This window comes from Quercus lobata, chromosome 9, assembly GCF_001633185.2.
Source record: "Quercus lobata isolate SW786 chromosome 9, ValleyOak3.0 Primary Assembly, whole genome shotgun sequence".
Taxonomy (NCBI): Eukaryota; Viridiplantae; Streptophyta; class Magnoliopsida; order Fagales; family Fagaceae; genus Quercus; species Quercus lobata.
Window position 1 is genome coordinate 18,443,964 of NC_044912.1, and position 19,426 is coordinate 18,463,389.

The 19,426-nt window shown below is 33.8% G+C and overlaps 1 long non-coding RNA gene across 2 annotated transcripts; it reads left to right on the plus strand.

Annotated features, from left to right (window-relative positions):
- The first annotated feature begins 11,940 nt into the window (after positions 1 to 11,940).
- LOC115959287 lies at positions 11,941 to 14,778 on the plus strand. Of its 2 annotated transcripts, none has more exons than XR_004084819.1 (4): positions 11,941 to 12,035; positions 12,540 to 12,640; positions 13,362 to 13,509; positions 14,745 to 14,778. It is a non-coding gene; the product is annotated as an uncharacterized LOC115959287 (long non-coding RNA). The 2 variants fall into 2 exon arrangements; XR_004084820.1 differs by lacking the exon at positions 11,941 to 12,035 and adding an exon at positions 12,085 to 12,155.
- Positions 14,779 to 19,426: the final 4,648 nt, after the last annotated feature.

Here is a 19,426-nt window from a genome sequence, read left to right on the forward strand (position 1 = left end):
AAACATAATTTTAAATTTGAGCCTATGGAGTCTGAATTATGTGTGGATACTCCAATTGGGGGTGTAGTAGTTACTGATAGTGTTTGCAAGTCTTGTGTTGTCAAAATAGCAGATAGAGAGTTACTAGCAGATCTAACATTGTTGGAGATGTGGGATTTTGACATAATCATTGGGATGGATTGGTTGGTTGCCCATTATGCCATAGTTGATTGTCATAGAAAGAAGGTAATTTTCCAAGTACCTGGCGAGATTGAGTTTTGCTTTGTGGGAAGTGGGGCATGTAATTCTCCAAGGGTGATTTCAGCTTTACAAGCTAGACGTATGATGAAGAAAGGGTGTAAAGGATATCTGGCCACTGTGAGAGACACACAACAAGGTGAATTGAAGCTGGAAGACATTCCTGTAGTGAGAGAGTTTCTAGATGTGTTTCCAGAAGACTTGTTAGGGTTACTACTAGATAGGGAGATAGAGTTTTCTATTGACCTATTACCAGGTTCTAGCCTAATTTCTAAAGCCCTATACCGAATGGCACCTGCTGAGTTAAGGAAATTAAAAGCATAGTTGCAAGAGCTGCTTGACAAAGGCTTCATCAGGCCTAGTGTTTCCCCTTGGGGTGCACCCGTGTTGTTTGTAAAGAAAAAGGATGGGAGCATGCGACTTTGTATTGATTATAGGGAGTTGAATAGGGTGACCGTGTGAAATAAATACCCTTTACCAAGGATAGAGGATTTGTTTGATCAACTACAAGGAGCACAAGTTTTCTCTAAGATTGATCTTCGTTCTGGTTACCATTAATTGAAGATTAAGACTGCTAATGTGCCCAAGACAGCCTTCCGTACAAGATATGGTCATTATGAATTTTTGGTGATGCTTTTTGGCTTAACCAATGCACCGGCAGCCTTTATGGACTTGATGAATAGGGTGTTTAAAACCTTCTTAGATAAATTTGTTGTTTTTTATTGATGATATCTTGATATATTCCAAGAGTGTGGAGGAGCATGAGAATCACTTGAGGAATGTACTACAACTATTGCAGGAGAAGAAGTTGTATGCAAAGCTTAAAAAATGTGAATTTTGGCTAGATAGTGTTGCATTCCTTGGGCATGTTGTATCTAAAGATGGGATTGCTGTTGACCCTAAGAAAGTGGAAGCAGTAGTAGAATGGAATAGATCGAACAGTGTGACAGAGGTTTATAGCTTTTTGGGATTGGCTGGTTATTACAGGAGGTTCGTTGAAGGATTTTCTCACTTAGCCATGCCTTTGACTCGCTTGACCCAAAAGGGAGCTTAGTTTGAGTGGACTGGAAAGTGTGAAGAAAGCTTCCAAGAATTGAAGAGAAGGTTGGTGTCAGCACCCATTCTCACCATACCTTCAAGTTGTGGGGGTTTCACCATTTATAGTGATGCCTCTAGGAAAGGCTTGGGATGTGTTCTTATGCAGCATGGGAAGGTAGTGGCTTATGCCTCTAGACAGTTGAAGCCTTATGAGCAAAATTATTTCACACATGACTTGGAGTTAGCTGCAGTGGTTTTTGCTCTAAAAATTTGGAGGCACTATTTGTATGGAGAACAGTGTGAGATATTCATTGACCACAAGAGCCTCAAGTACCTCTTTACTTAAAAAGAGTTGAATATGAGACAAAGAAGATGGTTGGAACTATTAAAGGACTATGACCTGACTATTAGTTACCATCCTGGAAAAGCCAATGTGGTAGCTGATGCCTTAAGTAGGAAGTCTGCAGGAAATTTGGCAGCATTGTTGACTATAGAAAAACACATCCTGGAAGATTTGAGGAAAATGAGGATAGAAGTACGGTTTCATGAAGCAGAGGCACATCTGGCAAACCTTAGAGTTCAGCCTACCTTGATTGAAAGGATAAAGATTGCACAAAGTAATGATCCACAGTTGCAAAAGATAAGATATTTGATAAATCTAGGCTCTCAATCTGAGTTTTACATTCATGAGGATGGATCCTTGAGGTTTGGTAATTAGCTTTGTGTACCAAATGATCCAGACCTTAAGGTAGAAATTCTAAAGGAGGCTCATAATACGAGTTACACAATACACCCAGGAGGCACTAAGATGTATCGGGATTTAAGGGAGACTTTTTGGTGGAACAACATGAAGAGGGAGATTCCTCAATATGTTGCTCAATGTCTAGTGTGTCAACAAGTCAAGATGGAGCATCAAAGACCAGCTGGATTTTTGCAACCTCTTCCCATTCCAAAACGGAAGTGGGAGGACATTACTATGGACTTTGTGACGCGGCTGCCTAGAACCCCTACTGGTAAAGATGCAATTTGGGTGATTGTGGATCGGTTGACAAGATCTGCACACTTTTTGGCCATTAGGGTGGACTTCTCACTCGAAAGGTTAGCTAGATTGTATATTAATGAAATAGTGAGATTGCATAGTGCACCTATATCCATTGTGTCTGATAGAGACCGAAGATTTGTGTCTCAATTTCGGGAGAGCGTGCATAAGGCAATGGGTACTAACTTGAAGTTTAGCACAACCTTTCACCCTCAAACAGATGGGCTTTTAGAAAGAACTATACAAACATTGGAAGATATGCTGAGAGCTCGTGTAATTGATTTCAAAGGTTCATGGGATGAACATCTACCTTTGGTGGAGTTTGCATATAATAATAGCTACCAAGCAAGTATTAAAGCAGAACCATATGAGGCTTTGTATGGTAGGAAGTGTAGGTCTCCTATATGTTGGGATGATGCTGGAGAAAGAAGATTGTTGGGTCCTGAGATTGTACAACAAACAGTAGATAAAATTCAAGTGATTAAAGAGCGGCTCCAAACATCTCAGAGTAGGCAAAAGAGTTATGCAAACGTTAGAAGAAGGAAATTAGAGTTCCAAGTGGGTGATCATGTGTTCTTAAGAATTTCACCTACCAAAGGAGTTATGAGATTTGGTTTTCGAAGTAAGTTGAGCCCTCGTTTTGTAGGACCTTTTGAAGTCTTGGAGAGGATGGGTAAAGTTGCTTATAGGCTTGCCTTACCACCTTCTTTATCAAGGGTACATAATGTTTTCCATGTCTCAATGTTGAGGAAATATGTTCCAGACCCCAGTCATGTAGTGGATTATGAGCCTCTAAAATTAAGAGATGATTTAACTTATGAAGAGCAACCAGTTAAAACTGTGGACAAGAAGGAGCAAGAGTTGAAGCGTCGTACCATACATTATGTCAAGGTTCAATGGAGGAATCAGTCTGTGAGAAAGGCTACATGGGAGTTAGAAGATGAAATGAAGGAGAAATACCCATATCTTTTTGAGGACTCAGGTATGTCATGTTTAGAGGACTAAACTTCTTTTAAAGGGGGGGGGGGGGGGGGAATGTAATACCTAGAAAAAAAATAAAAATAAAAGGAGGGGTATTTAAGTAAATTTATTTATGAGGTCAACTTCAAGTCAATTACCACTTGTAATATGCCATTTGCATGCTTTATAAATTCAGAAGTTAAACTCTAATTTTAAACTCACACTTACTTCGATGAGAAAATCTTTCACTCTAACATAGAATCCCTTCTACAAAGCAGAAAAACGCAAGCTTGACAAGAAAATATGCTGCTTCTTGAATCCACAGAGAATGGTTTTTCAACCTTGTTCTCAAATTACTACTCCTCACTCATGTCTTCAGGTGCTGATTTTCTCCTTAAACCCGTTTTGCTACGTGGGTTTTCTGGTTTATTACACTCGCTCTTGTTATTTGGCTTGTTTGTCTCATGGGTGTGCCAGATATTCAAGATGGGTAATAGGAAGGTTCAAAGGAAAGGTTTAAGAAAACCAGGAGTTTGTACTAAAAACAAACTCTAATTTATTGTTTGGATGTTTCTGTGTTCAGTTTTGTCTTATAACCTTTTCATATTATAATATTAATATATATATATATATATATATATATATCTCACCAAAGCCTATAAACAAATCCATGATATTATAATATAACTTGTTATATTATAATATAAACCACAAATTTTATTAACCTGTTGTAGGCCTGATCTCAATCCCTTCAACCTTGTGGGGATGGCAATGAGGTAGGGTGGGTTTGAAGGATGGGGTCTTTACCCCGCCCCGCATGGTTTTGTCTTATACTATCTCCGCCTCGCCCTGCATGATGTGGAAAGTTTTCTTGCCCCATCCTTGCTCCTTGGGGCCCTGCGAAGCCTTGCCCCATCCCGTAAAACTCTACTTCTTGCTAATTCCACAATAAGTCATGAAATTTTCAAATTTTGAAAGCCCGGTTTTTTACTTTAGACCTATAGTAGCTGTTTTAAAACCGCCGTAATAGGTGTAAAAACCGCCGTAATAGGCCTTTAGGGATTTTTTTTCCTACACTAAAAGTAATAAAATATAATTTAATACTAAAAATTAATAAAATATAATTTAATAATTAATAAAAATATAAGATGAAACTCGAGGACCAAAGTTAATAAAATATAATTTAATAATCATTAAAATGACTAAAATACCCCTAAGACTAAAAAAAAGGGCAAGATACCCTGTAAACTTAAAAAATGACTGAAACACCCTTACCATCCAAAAAATGACTGAAATACCCCTTGCAACATGAAAAATGACCAAAATATCCTTGAAGCCTAAAAAAGACCAAAATACCCTTGAAACCTAAAAAAGACCAAAATTAATAAGATATAATTTAATTATCCTTGTAAATGACTGAAATACTCCCGAAACATGAAAAAGAACTAATATACCTTTGACGCCTAAAAAAAGACCAAAATACCATTGAAACCTAAAAAAAGACCAAAAAACCATTGAAACCTAAAAATGACTAAAAATACCCCCTTAGCCTAATATGATGACCAAAATGCCCCCGACGCCTAAAAATGAATCAAATACCCCCTAGGCATTAAAAAATGACCAGTATACACCCTAAGACAAAAAGTGACCAAAATACCCTAGAAACTTAAAAAAACCAGAGTACACTTGAGCCTAAAAATGACCAAAAATACCCTCTAAGCCTAAAGAAAATGACCAAAATACCCCCAAAAACTAAAAACAACCAAATACCCCCTAAGCATTAAAACATTTTACACACATACATCCTAAGCCTAAAACCTGATTGAAATGCCCTAGAAACTTAAAAAATTAATAAAATACTCAAGTCATTTTTAATGTTTAAAGGGCATTTGGTCACTTTTTTAGGTTTGGGGGGGGGGATTTCGGTCATTTTTAAGGTTTCGGGGGTGTATCTGTCTTTTTTAGGTTTTGGGTGTGTTTTGGACATTTTTTGCGTTTACTGGGGCATTTTGGTCATTTTTTTTTATTTATGGGGGTATTTTGGTTGTATTCAAGTAATTGAGGGTATTTTGGTCTTTTTTAGGCATAGGGGGTACTTTGGTTATTTTTGATATTTTAGGAGTAAGTTGGTCAATTTTTAGGTTTTCGGGGTTATTTCAGTCATTTTCTAGGTTTTTGGGGTGTATCGGTCTTTTTTTAGGTATCGAGTGTGTTTTGGATATTTTCTGTGTTTACGGGGGCATTTTGGTCATTTTTTGCACTTTATGGGGGTATTTTGGTCTTATTCAAGTAATCGAGGGTATTTTGATTTTTTTTTTTCAGGCACGGGGGGTACTTTGTTCATTTTTGATGTTTTGGGGGGGGGGTACTTTAGTCAGTTTTTAGGTTTTTTAGGTTATTTTGGTCATTTTTAGGTTTCGAGGGTGGATAGGTCTTTTTTAGGTATTGGGGGTGTTTTGGACTTTTTTTTTTTTTTTTTTTGTGTTTAGGGGGACATTTTATTCATTTTTATTTATTTATGGGGGTATTTTGTGTTGGAAAATCTGGTTTTGTATCTCATACAAAACACCGGAAGCAATAATCATGGATTTACTTCATTCATGAGAGATAACTTGTAACCTTGAATTCTAAAACAAAGAATAGAAAGCATACCTTGATATTGTGAAATTCAAAACAAGGACTTGAGAATACCTTTAATCTTCATCTCAATTCCACATGGTGCTCAAGAGAGTGGTCTCTCAATCAGTCTTTATGTATGTGTTCAAGGGAGAATAAGAGAGTGACTTACACTCACATACACACCATTCCCATCTTCACACTTATGAAAATTTTGTATGTTTCTCTCTTTATACATAACTGATTATCTAATTGGGTTAGCCTTTTGGGCCTACCCAATTGGGTTAGCCTTTGGGTTTTAGTTTGTGGCTTGAGATAGGACCAAAGGGAACCAATAAGACTCTAGCTCTAATGGGCCTTGGGCTTTTCTATCAACTCTTGACAAGTCCAAAGTTACTATTAATTATATTTAATACCATTATATAAATATAATTGTACTCTAGGCCTTATTAATAAATTATATCCCAAGACTCTAATGATATCATTTGTTCCGTTCCCTCCATGAAATATCCAAAGTGAACAAAGTCATAATAAACTGTCACTTTGTAAACAACCATTTTATCCTTAAGTACCCGGTTTAATCTTTTAGTTATTCACATTTATTGAAAACCAATTTTTATAAATATAAGTTTTAGTAATTCCTTACTAAAGTGGGCACCCAGAATAACCAGTTCCCATTAAACTTATCCCAAGGAGATATTTCGTGTCTCTATTTTGAGAATATGTGTTCCCTCAACACTACATGTGGTTACCTAACATACTGAGGTTCCCTCAACGCTACATGTGGTTACCAAACATACTGAGGTTTTGACCGTGAATATTAGATCTGACTCCCAATATATCAAAGTAACCTATATTTCATGATCGGGTTCACTACCCTCTCAAGATTGAGAGTCTATGAAATTAAAAGTCATGAGATTAATTATTCAGGTGACAGTTGTTGATTGAATAATTAATCTCACAGTGGTCTAGTTCAATATGCCTTAACTCTTAAGACACATCAACACATCAACTAGAAATCTCCACTTCCATGATCAAGACAAATCATCTTAGTTGATGTGTTATAGTCTTTGTAGATGAAAAACCCAATTTCATCATCGACTACGAACTACGTTTTGAGTTTACAAGGAACTTGTGATTTATATCTTCTGTGACTAATTCACATAAATCACATACAATGCATCTCAAGGACTAAGATAATGTTCCATTAGTTCATTAATAAATAGTCTCATATAATTAAACAATTTAATTATTTATGACATGCCATTAAATTGGATTTTAGGGTATAAACCCCAACAATCTCCCACTTGCCCTCAAAGACAATTTACCATATATCCGACACTTATTTCCCTTTAGAGTAATTCATAATCACTCTAAGGCATGGTTTGGAAACAAGTTTCAGCCAGATTTATTGCATAAATTATCTTTTCTACTACTACATCTCATGTACTCATATCTCTCTAATGAGATAATACTTACGCTTAATGTATATCTTCACCACCTAGGATGAACACATATCTTGAAGTCCAACTTCATGAATTACAATCAAACTACAAGTCATTATTTGAACAACCAGCAACCATCAAATCCTCACTTTGGTGGACAAGCATATAATCCCTCATTTTCCTAAGATATTTGAGTATTTGCTTTACTCCCATTAAATTAAGTGATCTTAGATTCAATTGATATTTGCTTACCATGCCCACCGCAAAATAGATATTTAGCCTAGTATATAGCATAGCATAAAGACTTCCTATTGATATGGTATAAGGAACTGTCTTAATATGCTCTTCCTTTTATATGTCTAAGGACTATAGTCCTTTATAAAGGAACTTCAAACTTAAAACTTAAAAGGAAAGAATCCTTTCTTGAAGTATTACATGCTATACTTGGCTAGAATCTAATCTATTTAAGCAGTTTGAGATAAACCTAACATCCTAATTTCTGAATTTTAACAAAGTTTAATTCTTAGGATGTGACCAGTCTTTCCCAAGTACTTTATATCAAACTAGACTAGACAACCAAAAACTCCATTGATGACAACAACTCTACATCATTCTAAATGATTAGAATGTCATCAACATACATTACGAAATTTATTATTCTATATAACTTTTACACACATAAAGCCTTTAATACTTGATCAAAATCAAACAACTTGATTGCTTGATCAAAGATAATATTTTATGATTCAGATGCTTGCTTTAGTCCATAAATGAACTTTAAGCAACTTGCATACTTAACACTACTGGTTCTTTGCTATGAAAAAGTCTAGTTACATCATATAGATGTCTTCCTCAAGATTGCTACTAAAAGAAGCTTTCTTGATATCCATTTTCATATTTCATCCAAATGAAATATAATGAATAAGAGAATCTAGATAGAGTCAAACTTGACTATTGGTGAAAAAATCTTTTCATAGTCGAACCATTTCTTTTTGAATAAATCTTTTCGCCACTAGTCTTGATTTTGAAAGTTTGCACCTTCAAATCTATCAATCTCATTTACTTGTAGACCTATTTGAAAACAATAGGCTTAATGCCATTAGGCACCTCTACAAGTTCTAGACTTTAAATAGATCCAATTCTATTCACATAACCTTGATCCAGTAATCCATATTCATATCATCTATTGCCTTTACGTAGGACCAAGGATCAAATTCATATCCTTATGGAATGACTTTAAAAGTTTATCCCAAAAGTATGAATTTATATGGTAATAGATAATCCTCCCACTACGTTATTGTACCGGTGTAATAGTTATCTATAGAATAATGTCTTGTGGTGTATCTAATATAACCATCTCATTTCTAAATGTATTTTATAGTTGTCCTACAACAAATACTGACATTTTTCTTCTAGAAAAATCTACCTTTAAAAGAGCCTTATTCCTCCTTTATGTATGCACTGACTTGAAGAAGTCATTGGAACTTTATTCTTTTACAAAAAAGGAGCCCTAGATCATATTATCCTCTAAATAGAATTCATAGACTGGGAATATAACAAAATAATGGTTCTAAAAGCCCATCTTTCACCAATCTTGAATATCATTTAGATTAATAAGATCTCGACATAAGTGCCAAAACATACAATACCAAAGGATGAAAACTTTCTCTTTAAAAAGTAAAACATGTAAATTTCCATCTAGAAAACAATCATGGACAATGCTTAGCTTTACCAAAACAGAAACACTTTCTTTTTGGTCATACTTTTAAGTCTAATTTCCTTTTGGCAACTACTAGGACAACTAGCTTGTCCAACTGTTTGGTATTATAATTCCTATTCTTACAGTCTTTCGGTTTAGGCTAAGAATTTGAATTAAATCATATTGATCCTAGCCTTAGCTTTTAGGATGTCTTTCGTTGTATAGAACTCACTTATCAACTCAGATAATATAAAAAGAATTTATTTTCAAAACAATCTGAATTGATCAAATGATTCTAACAAGAACTTGTGGATCATATCCATATGAGATTAACATTTAATCTCTTCATCCAAGAATTCCAATTCATTTAAAAATAAAATATTTTTATAAAATGATATAGAATTGGAACTTCTTAAGCCTTTCTTAGCACTCAATATGATTCATACCAAACATCTTATTTAGACTTAATATAAAGTCTAACTCAAGTACTAACTCTTGCATCTCATGTTGTAGCACAATTGAGATAGAAGCCAATATAACATTTTAGCATTTCCATGGAAACTATGATCACATCATAAGCTATCTTCCATAAATGCATCATGTATAGGAAATTATGACAATGCTGAATTGAAACATATTTATTTACTTAAGCTCCTTTAAGCACCATGTCCAAATTTTTTTCTTAGTTAATGTGATTCAATTAAAATAGTAGTTAGAGAACAAAAATTTATGACAACTTCAATTTGAGACTATGAACTTAATTACAAGGACATTATATTTTGCAACCACAACCATATAATATGGAACCCGAAAACCATAATTTACTAGGTGCAACGACAACCTAATCTCGCAATTATTATTCCTTAGCATAGAGTGAATACCAACCACTATGATCAGACGAGAACTATTCTCATTATTAATGCTATCATGGTAACTCTTACCAAAAAAAATAATTTGCTGCTCTTCCTTTAGCCTCTGAGTAATAATAGCAAGAACTTAGCATAGAGGATACTATTAAACTTAGTCAAGTGTACGCCATTGCCTAGACCCATGTGTAGCCACACAATTCTACCCTTGTAAGGTTTAACCTTGTAGTACCATGATGCAAAACACCCTCCGCATGGAATGCAAGGCTCGAGGCCAAGACGAGGTGCTTGCCCACACCACTATAAATCGGGAAGTTCAATCTTGTAGTACCATGAAATAAACACCCTCCGCATGGAACGCAGGCTTGAGGCCAAGACGAGATGTTTACCCCACACTACTATGAACCAATAATGGAGGCCGTGAGATCCAACCCTTGTATCTCTCTCCCGCTAGAAATTTTAAAACAAGTGGATTGTATTGAAATCATTATAATCTCATCACAATTTTAACCCTACACATCAAATGTGTTTAATTGTTTAAATTTGATGTGATCTTACTAAGTAACGTCACAAAAGTGTATCGAACATTCACGTAATCACAAAGAAGTTTAATCATGTAATCCATGAAGTAAATACCCTCCGCATGGAATGCAAGACTTGAAGTCAAGACAAGGTATCTATTCACATTACAATAAACTTAACAAAAGATTTATTTCAGCACTCCTACTTGTAATTTGGGTTTTTCCTAAATAATTGTGATCCCATCACAACTAATAACCTTGCACTTGTTGAAGACTCTAATCTCATTAGAATCACTAACTAAAATGGAAGTCCTAAACTTTTTAGGATTCCTTAAACACTAATGAATCAAAAATTAGTTATATAGAACCCTATCCTTAATTTACTAGATAAAGTATTCTAATCTCATTAGAAACTATATAACTTAATTAGAATTTTAATTTCATTAAAAACCTTTAATTAAAATAAATTAAGGACTGTCAATCATACAATAATTCTAAGAGTTCTATTTAACTAACATCTTTGATCTCATTAGGTCTTTTAGTTAGATAATGATTAATAAATGTCCTTAACTTCTAAGAACTAGAAAATTAATCATTATATATAAAACTATGTGTAATCTCATCACACATTACCTTACCTTTTATCAAAGTTTTAACACTTAATAAAAAACAAGTGAAAATTCAAAATTCAGTGCCTTCAATCGGTCGAACCTTTTCTCGATTGATCGAAAAATAAAGAAATTCATCACAAAGGTTCTGCCTTGTTCGATTGATTCTCGATTCCTGTTCGATCGATCGAAATTAACATTCGATCGGTCCAAAGGAACTCTCAATCAATTAAGACAATGAAGAATTTCATCATGGAGTTTCTGCTTGACTTGATCGGTTCTCGATTCCTCTTCGATCAATCGAAAAGTACATTTGATCGAACAAAAGGAATTCCCTATCAATTGAAACTTGCATAACTGAATTTTTTCAGAATTTTCTAGCAACTGTTTTTGACATCTTCATTGTTTTCTTCCATCAAACACACCTTTTGATTTTATCAATGAAGATTTACAGATCAAACATTAAGGTTTTCAAGATCAAGAACCAGAATAATGCTAGAAACCTTGAAAACATAATCCTAATCTCATTAGGAATAAATTTCATAATCATAGCATTAACATAAGAGTTTCTTTATCAGTAATCTATATATATATAAAACCAAAGCTTTTGAAACTCCCACAATTTTCCACATCAGCATTAATTAAATTTTTAAAAAAACATTAATTAAATTATAAAAAATAACAATAAGAAGCCCAAAATATTTTTCCAAAATCATAAAAAGCAAACCCGATACCCAGTACCCACAAACCCTACGCTGATTCCTCTCTCTCTCTCTCTCTCTCTCTCGCTCTCTCTTTCTCTACCTTTCTCCCCAAAACCCAACTCTGAATTTCAATCCCAAACGCCATCGGTCTTTATCTCTCACCTTTCTCTGAATCTAACCACGGTTGTTGACATCGCCATCGTTGAAGGCGAAAGTGGCCTCCACAATCGCCTCCTAGCCCGTCCATTAGTCCGACCCAGCCGACTGAGCCGTCCTTCAGAAAACCCAATCGTTGCTTTGTGGTGTGCTTCTTTTCCTTTTTCTCTTTTCTCTTAATTGATTTTTTGTTTTTTGCGGAGTTTCTACATCTTCTTCTTCCTTTGCTGTCAGAGTTATACCAAAGAAGAATCATTAAAATCCTGGTATTGAATTTTTTTTTTAATGAAATTTTTATTGGATTTTTATTTTCCTAGGATTCTTTAATTTGGTTTTGATTCTGGGTTTGTTTTGGTTTGATGTATGGTATTTTTTGTTGTATTTATCTTACATTGGTTTTCCTTTTCTATAATTTATTATACGGGCATTGTAAACATAAGTTAGTTTTGTACACTATGAAACAGTAAACAAGTTTAATGGGTAATATAATCTTTCGGTTTTTTATATGCTAGACTGTGGAATGTTATGTTGGGGCTATTGCTCTTTTGCATTTTGTGGCGATTTTATTTCTGTTTTGAAGGTTTGGGTAGGTTAGTCTCAAGAAATTCTTTCTCTATGATTTTCTCTAAATCTTATTTTTTGAGTTTCAGTTTCAGGTAATGATGATGATGCCAATTACTCAGTCCCAATGCCAACTGAATCCTAGCAGAGGTGTGGTTGCCTTTTCGGTTGTCACCGTTGGCATCACCAGGTCTATCTCTATCTCTCTTTTTCTAATTTTGGATTGTTTAATAAATAATGGAAACCCGTAGTTCTAATAGTTCTTCACTGCATGAGAAGAGAAAAGAGGCCAACCCCATCATCCTCAAAGTGTTCGACAAAATGCCTGGCTTGGAGGCATGGCTTATAAAGATAGCTTTTGACCTTAACATAGTCCAAGTTTGTTTTGGATTGTGTTTATCAGTGAATAACTAATGGACTAAGAAAGCTTAGTTATAATCTATAATCAATTCAATTTAGTAGATTCTTTTTTAATTCTCAAATATAAAATTGTTTGCTTATTGTCTTCCTTGATTTTGTACTCAACCGTATATCATGGTTTAGATTGATTTTATTATGTATGCATTTATTTGTTTAATTGATTGAAAAAAAAAAAATTAAAAGTCTTTGTTTCTCAATAATTTATAAGATCCTTCTATAGTGGTGGCTATTTCAAGAGATGCTTTAAGTTCAAATCAATATGTGTCAAATTACCTAGCCAAAGCATCCGACAACTATAATTATGAAAAACAATAACTCAGCCCTAAAAAAATGTTTGAATTTTGGCAGTGTTTAAATTTTCAATGTAGATTTAACAATGTTTCTTTCTCATTGTAATTTGTGATATATGTTAATGATGATTTTAGGGTCCTCCAACTCATGAAAGTATGCAAGATTTATGTTTCTTTCTCATTGTGTTTCTTCCAACCCAGATGGATACAAGAAGAGAGAAGTTTTGATGCTAAGGTTGACAGTCATAAGTGGAGAGATTCCTAATCCAATTAAGTTTCCAATATATATTCTCTTTGGATCTGCTGATTTTTCATACTTTACATTGTTTTTGGGCAGTACTGGTAACTGGTAAGTTCAAAATGCTCATTTTCTTTTGCAGTAGCTTTAATCTTGTGCTTTCTCTGTCATATGTCTCTTTTGTTGTTGACCATTTAGCGAGGCCATTTATAAGTGAAATGAACCTTCTGTGTATTCTTGCATTGTCATCACTATGTTAGTTCTATTTTTTTTAGTGTATTACATCAATGTTGGTGTGTATCATATTTCTATGTTTCTTATTTTACTCATTGATTGTTTAGTGAAATATGATACCAAAACATTGAGCATGTGTGTGAATTTAATTAGTAATGTATATATGAAAAGTTAATTGTGTAATTTTCTTTTAGTGTTATTAGTGTGTGGTTGATGCATTGCTGCCTATATAAAAGGTTTTAATTCTGCATTGTTTTGGTTTGTGACTTTTAATATCTCCCCCAAATTATTTCTCCCCCAAATTCCAATACTTCCTACCCATGGACCTCTACATTTTTCAAGTATGTTGGCAAATACAGAACCCTATATTATAAATAGTGTTTTTTTAGAGATTATTTATTACAATCGCAATTCACGGCTTAAAATTTGTATAGTTTGATAGGTGATTTTACTAATAGGCTTTGGCTTTAGGATTTATTTTATTTATGTTAAGTTCTATAAAAGGAGCACTGTTATTTGTTCCTATGATTTAATTTGTTGTATTGGTTGGTATGTGATTTTACTAATAGGTTTTGGCTTTGGGATTTTTGTTTCTAACATGTATTCGAATCTAAATAAATTAGGTTTCGTATGTCAAGTGCTATAAAAGGAGTAATGTGGGTTTGAAGGTTTTGTCTTGGTTATCTTTGTGTTTGTTCTCTATGTGTAAAATTTGGTCTATGGATCCAATTTTTTAAAAAGTTTTCTTCTTCAAAACGTTATTTTTCTGCACTATTTTTCTACATAAAATCTGCACTATTTTACATCAAAAATCTGCATTTTTTTTACAACCAAAATTTACACTGCACTGTTTCATAAAAATCTGCACTGTACTGCACTGCACTACACTATTTCATAAAATCTGCATTGTTTTGAATAATTTTCTGCATTGTTTTTAAATAACTGTCTGTATTAAGTACTTTTTAGCACCTATGATATAACCAATTTTTTGTTTTGTATGTCAAGTTCTATAAAAGGAGCAATGTGGGTTTGAGGGTTTTGTCTTGGTTATCTTTGTGTTTGTTCTTTATGTGTTTGTTTCTAATAGATTTCTCAACCTATTCTATTGACAGGCTTACATCAGTGGTATTTCAAATGAATGTGACATTAAGATGGTGATTCTACAAAGTTTCAAAAAGTTGATGTTGAAAGCAATGTACAACTCACACCAACATCTGTAATCAAGGAAAATAAAAGGAGTTATTCAGTGGCTACTGTGAAGCAACAAAGGAAGAAAATACAAATAATACTTTAAAGTTGGCTTTCAATTTATTTCAAATATTAATTAAGTAGTTCTTTAAATTTGTGTTTCATATATTTATTGGATAATTAAGGATGTTAAGGATTGGAATTTTAATTTTAATTTAAATTTAAGTTTGATTTATATTTTTCATTATGTAATTTAATGTTTTATATCAAGGATTGAAAATTCTGAGGTTGGAATCTTAATAAACAATCAAAGAGGAAGAGACAAATAATTGTTAACTTCTACATACATAATAGTTTTCCCGTGCATCGCACGGGTTAGCGACTAGTTTGTATTAAAACTGAAAAAGAGAATTCCTTGTATGTTTACATAGTTATCTTTCTCAAAATAACATCATGCATATACAAAACACCAAGAACCAATTTTGAAAGGAACATCATGTGAAAATCTATAATTTAGACTTATATACTCACATGAATTCACATATGTATATTAATAAACAATATCAATGAAAGAACGTTAAACGTCAAAAGATAAATGAACTCACTGATACAATATTAATATAACATAAAGACAAGAAGTCAAACCGTTATTCTATATATAGATAAAGTGTAATCAAACACGTAACCAATGGTGTCAGGTGTATATCCTTTATAATAATTGTATACCCATCTTTACGATCTACGTTGATAAGAAACATAGCAATTCTTATCCACCATGTTCAACTTTAATTCAAAGATTAGAAACACACGACATCTGGTTTTAACAAACAATAGTTCTAAAACAAAATTATGCAGAAACTTTACTGCAATAATTTTTAAAATGCCAAGAAAACAGTTTTATTTTAATTTTAAAACTCAATCACATGTTATACAAGCATGATATTAAAGACCACTCTGATACCAATTGTTGGAAAATCTAGTTTTGCATCTCATACAAAACACACAATGAAAGCAACAATCATAGATCTACTTCATTTAGGAGAGATAACTTGTAACCTTAAATTCTAGAACAAAGAATAGAAAGCGTACCTTGATGTTGTGAAATTCAAAACAAGGACTTGAGAATACCTTTAATTTTCATCTCAATTCCACATGGTTCCCAAGAAGAGTGGTCTCTCAATCAGTCTTTATGTATGTGTTCAAGGGAAAATAAGAGAGTGACTTACATTCACATACACACCATTTCCATCTTCACACTTACGAAAATTCTGTATGTTTCTCTCCATATACATAACTGATTATCTAATTGGGTTAGCCTTTTGGGCCTACCCAATTTTAGTTTGTGGCTTGAGATGGGACCAAAGGGAACAAATAAGACTCTAGTTCCAATGGGCCTTGGGCTTTTCTATCAACTCTTGACAAGTCCAAAGTAACTATTAATTATATTTAATACCACTATATAAATATAATTACACTCTAGGCCTTATTAATAAATTATATCCCAAGACTCTAATGATATCATTTAATCCCTCACATTTATTGAAAACCAATTTCAATAAATATAAGCTCTAGTAACTCCTTACTAAAGTGAGCGCCTTGAATAACCAGTTCCCATTAAATATATCTCAATGAGATATTTTGTGTCTCTATAAAAAGAGATTATGGATTCCATTTTAAGAATATGTGTTCCCTTAACACTACGTGTGGTTACCCAACATATTAAGGTTTTGACTGTGAATATTAGATTTCACTCCTGATATATCAAAGTAACCTACATTTCATGATCGGGTTCACTACCCTCTCAGGATTAAGAGTCTATGAAATTAGAAGTCGTGAGATTAATTATTCAGGTGACAGTTGTTGATTGAATAATTAATCTCATAATGGTCCAATTCAATATGCCTTAACTCTTAAGACACATCAACTGAAAGTCTCCACTTCCATGATCAAGACAAATCATCTTAGTTGATGTGTTATAGTCTTCACAGATGAAATGCTCAATTTCATCACCGACTATGAACTACATTTTGAGTTTACAAGGAACTTGTGATTTATATCTTCTGTGACTAATTCACATAAATCACATACAATGCATCTTAAGGACTAAGATAATGTCCCATTAGCTCATTAATAAATAGTCTCATATAATTAAACAATTTAATTATTTATGACATGCCATTAAATTGGATTTTAGGGCATAAACCCCAACATTTTGGTCATATTTAAGTAATCGAGGGTATTTCGGTCTTTTTTAGGCATAGGGGTACTTTGGTCATTTTCGATGTTTTGGGGTGTACTTTGGTCAGTTTTTAGGTTTTTGGGGTTATTTCAGTCATTTTTTAGGTTTTAGGGGTGTATCCGTCTTTTTCTAGGTATCAGCGGTGTTTTGGATATTTTTTGTATTTACGAGGGCATTTTGGTCTTATTCAAGTAATTGAGAGTATTTTGATCTATTTCAGGCACAACGGGTACTTTGGTCATTTTTTATGTTTTGGGGGCTATTTCGGTCATTTTTTGGATTTCGAGATTGTATCAGTCTTTTTTTAGGTATCGGGGGTGTTTTGGGCTTTTTTGCGTTTATGAGGGCATTTTGGTCACTTTTCGATTTATGGGGGTAATTTGGTCTTATTCAAGTAATCGACGATATTTTGGTCTTTTTCGATGTTTTTTTTGGGGGGGGGGGGTACTTTGACCATTGCTCAAGTTTTAAGGGGGTATTAGTCATTTATTATGAGAAATCTCTAGTCCAGCGCTTTTCAAAGCGCTGGGATAGGTATACCCCAAAAGGGAATGGGGTATACCCTATTCCAGCGCTTTCAAAAGCGCCAAGATAGGTCTCCCCCATAATGGAATGAAGAAACCTTATTCCAGCGTTTTTAAAAGCATCGAGATAGGTCTCTCCCATAAAGGAATAGAGTAATCATATCTCAGCGCTTTTATAGCGCTGGTATAGGTGAATCCTATTCCAGCGCTTTTAAAAGCGTCAGGATAGGTATACCCCATAATGGAATGGAGTAACCCTATTCTAGCGCTTTTAACAGTGCTGGGAAAGGTTAACCCTATTCCTGCGCTTTTGAAAGCGTCGGGATAAGTCTCTCCTATAAGGGAATAGAGTAATCCTATCCTAGCGCTTTCGAGAGCGCTGGGATAGGGTTAATCTATTACAGCGCTTTTGAAATGTCGGGATATGATCTTTTCAAATAAGAAAATAATTAAAAAAAAAATTGTTTTAAGTGACCTATAGCAGCGGTTTGAAAACGCTGTAATATGGCTTCCTATACCAGCGTTTTTGGAAACCGCTGGTGTTGAAATGCCGTAATAGAATTTCCTATACTAGCGGTTTCAAAAAGCGCTGCTATAGGCTCCTCTATTACAGCGGTTTTTAAAAGCGCCAGGAAAAAGCACTGCAATAGGACGATTTACCGTTATACAGTATTCACGGAAATAACTAACCCCATTAACTTCCAATTAGGGACTGACATGCATGTGTATCAAGGACTTGAAAATCACGAATCTGCACATGTATAAAATATTACACTAATATGATCGACTTGTAGTAAAAATCAAACATTATTGAGCCTAAGCTACATGTCGCACAACTACACAACCCAGTGGTTTATTTGCTATATGATTTCTAATATATGCACAGTATATAACGAACTTTATAGGAACAAAATTAGACTGAAGTTGAAATGAACAATTAAGGTAGCACTTAGATAGAGGGACCTCACAGTTGTTGAATGTATGCCAATCGCATGATGGTGATGGAAATAGTTAAAATATATTTTAGTAGGACTTCAATGTGAATAAAGTCTTATGTTGAATAATAATGTGGATAGTTAAAACAATTTTTTTTTAATTAAAAAAAATCCTTTGATTTTTATTCCTACTAAATGAAATATTATACAAAACAAGAACTATACTCAGGAATATCTTCAAGTGAAACTTGTAGATATGAAACAAAGAATAAAAATAAAAATAAAGATAATCCTCCTAGCTAGAGCATGAGGAATGGCATTGCCATTGCATTTTACATGAGAAAAAGTGGAGTAACATCTCGATACCATCCCCCAAGGTGTGTCTTCAAGCACATGATTGTAGGGTGCAAAAATTGGATCGTTTTGCTATAATTTAAAGCTTGAGCTTTTAGATTACGTGGTTTTCCTATATGTTGATTCAGAGCTTATGTGCATAAATATTTTTCTTTAAATTCATATTTGTTTGAATTTTTGAGCACTTTTTCCCTAATCTAGAGGGTCTGACAACTAATTCTAAGCTAGAATTCTATAAATAGTGAATCTGGGAAATCTTGTGAATTCCTTTTATTTGGTGTGACAAATCTGAGAGAGAGAGAGAGACAAAGATAACATCCCAAAAAAAATCAATTTATTGAAAGCTGGTAATCCATAATGTAGGCCAATTACTATGCACATGTGGATTCTCAACTGAACCCCAAAGGCACTTTCCTAGTGCCACAGTCTCTTACAAGGACAAGCAAGGATATAGTGAATTGTTTGGAATGCAATATAATCTGTTAAATTTATGCTGCTGAAGGCAATTGTTTGTTTAAGGTTATATAATGCCTAGAGTACCACTAGATCTTTAA